Genomic DNA, 2,500 nt, shown 5'->3' with positions numbered 1-2,500 from the left:
CTTTGTGTGGAGTTTTGTGAAAAAATGAAATTCGTGGTTTTTGAGATGTGAGGGTTGGAATGGCCTCCAAATGTCCCCAAATGAATACCATGAAATTCTTGGTGCACGAAAGTTGTTGAGGTTCGGAGGGTTTTGCACATGGCCAAGGTTGGCGGTGCACCGCGGCATAGCTAAATGGCTTGGTGGGGAGTTTTGTGAAAAAATGAAATTCGTGGTTTTTGAGATGTGAGGGTTGGAATGGCCTCCAAATGCCCCCAAATGAATACCATGAAATTCTTGGTGCACGAAAGTTTTGAGTTCGGAGGGTTTGCACATGGCCAAGGTTTGGCGGTGCACCACGGCATAGCTAGATGGCTTGGTGGGGAGATTTGTGAAAAAATGAAATTCGTGGTTTTTGAGATGTGAGGGTTGGAAAGGCCTCCAAATGCCCCCAAATGAGTACTGTAAAAGCGTTGGTGCACAAAAGTTTTGAATTGGATGCATTTTGCACTTGGCCAAGTTGGTCGGGTGCACCGCGACTAGATAGGTTGGTGCCAAAATTTGTCAAATTTAAGACCTTGGCCAAACTGAATGAAATTTTGTGGGGAGGTCCTGATATTGTTTAGTGGTGGACTGGAAAAAATGAGGTCGAAATCGAAGTCTACATGTGCTTTTCTATTTTTCCCGATTTTACACATACCCGGTAAGTAAAAAAAATAAAAAAAATAGTTCCCCTTCGAGAAAAATTATGAAATTTGGTGAGCAAGGAGATACCATTATTCTACGAATTACTGCAAAAAATCGCATCAAAATTCGAAGTATAGCCCGAGATATGGACTTATGTCTGCTCAAAAAAAGTGTATCTACTTGTACAATTTTGCCTTTTGCATATTAACCTCTTATAGGGGGGGAGTGCTCCTTGAGCCGGCCAGCTCCACACTGGCAGGTTTTAAAGGGAGCTTGATGAGGCCTCCCCCTCACGTGGTGCGTGCGTTAGCATGTTTATCATGGCACAACTAGCCTCTTCATAGTTGTTGAGCTTTATTAATACCAACACACGGTCGTCACTGATCGTTGGTTAGCTCGGCAGCTAGTCCCTCGGATATTGTGGAAAGTTATTTTTCATGCCTAGCGATGCTTGACCCTGCGTCACTTGATGTTTCCATTTGCTTGCTTTGCCCATGGTAGGTGGGGGGTGGACCGTCTTGTGGTGTGGTGTCTTGCGAACGTGAGGGTGTGTGAGTTGTAATCGAGATGCACTTGCTGGCTGGCTCCATGCCTTGCGTATCGAACGGTCAAGCATGCATCTCTTCCATTTTCACCCGTTGCCTTGGGTGATATTGGTTGATCAGTCCCTGTGTTGCCTACCCACTAGACGGTACTTCTGTGGTTGCTTCGAATTCTATCTTTCCATCACGAAGAGGGTGTTGGAGGATCCTAATGTCACGCACGTGTTCCATCTAGTGAAACATCTCAGTGATGCACGTGTTGTGGCTAGTTCTTTTGGATGCGGTGCATTATATGAACTCGGGTTTACTTTAGCGACCCAGTCAACATAATTCGGTTGTGTCCCTTGATTGAGACGTTGTCCTTGAACTTGTTGTGAACAATATCGTTCTTCCACAACCCGTCGTCTTGAGTGCGATGGAAGGCAAATAAGATGTGCTTTGGCATGTCATGCACGTACTCGATTGCGGGAAGTGTGAGAAAGTGTTGTTGACAACCCGTGGGAAATGGAATGTGGCAAATCGTGATGAGCTCTTCGTGGATCTGCGAAGAAGACGACCTTTGGGCCTGTTGGAAACGAGGGAGGCGATGTTGAACTGCGAAGAAGATGGACTTTTGGGTTGTCTGAATCAATGGGAGGCCACGCGAGAACTCCGAATACTATGGACTCTTGGGTTGTTGGAAGCAACGGGAGGCCCCGCTAGAACTCCGAATACTACGGACTCTTGGGTTGTTGGAAGCAAGGGGAGGCCCCGCTAGAACTCCGAATACTATGGACTCTTGGGTTGTTGGAAGCAAGGGGAGGTCCCGCTAGAACTCCGAATACTACGGACTCTTGGGTTGTTGGAAGCAAGGGGAGCCCCGCTAGAACTCCGAATACTATGGACTCTTGGGTTGTTGGAAGCAAGGGGAGGCCCCGCTAGAACTCCGAATACTATGGACTCTTGGGTTGTTGGCAACGACAACTTGGGGGGATGACACTGGAAAAGAGTGAACTAGGCCAAACTGCGAACAAGGCAACTTGGGGGGATGACACTGGAAAAGAGTGAACTAGGCCAAACTGCGAACAAGGCAACTTGGGGGGATGATGCTGGAAAAGAGTGAACTAGACCGAACTGCGAACAAGGCAACTTGGGGGATGACGCTGGAAAAGAGTGAACTAGGCCGAACTGCGAACAAGACAACTTGGGGGGATGATGCTGGAAAAGAGTGAACTAGGCCGAACTGCGCCCAAGGCAACTTGGGGGGATGACGCTGGAAAAGAGTGAACTTGGCCAAACTGCGAGGAGGGCAA

General features: G+C 47.8%; 1 long non-coding RNA gene across 1 annotated transcript in view; it reads left to right on the top strand.

The window, feature by feature from the left end:
* Nucleotides 1-1,163: 1,163 nt before the first annotated feature.
* The window catches only part of LOC146885141 (uncharacterized), a 1,471-nt gene continuing 134 nt past the window's right edge, over nt 1,164-2,500 (top strand). The window contains exons 1-2 of the long non-coding RNA XR_014995659.1: nt 1,164-2,010; nt 2,120-2,500. The exon at nt 2,120-2,500 is cut by the window's right edge and continues 134 nt beyond it. This is a non-coding gene — a long non-coding RNA (uncharacterized LOC146885141). The remainder of the gene's footprint in view (nt 2,011-2,119) is intronic.

Source organism: Vigna unguiculata, chromosome 6, assembly GCF_037176805.1.
Source record: "Vigna unguiculata cultivar grain cowpea cultivar isolate G323 ecotype 2 chromosome 6, ASM3717680v1, whole genome shotgun sequence".
In the NCBI taxonomy this organism is placed as follows: Eukaryota; Viridiplantae; Streptophyta; class Magnoliopsida; order Fabales; family Fabaceae; genus Vigna; species Vigna unguiculata.
This window is presented reverse-complemented; position numbering and strand designations above follow the sequence as displayed.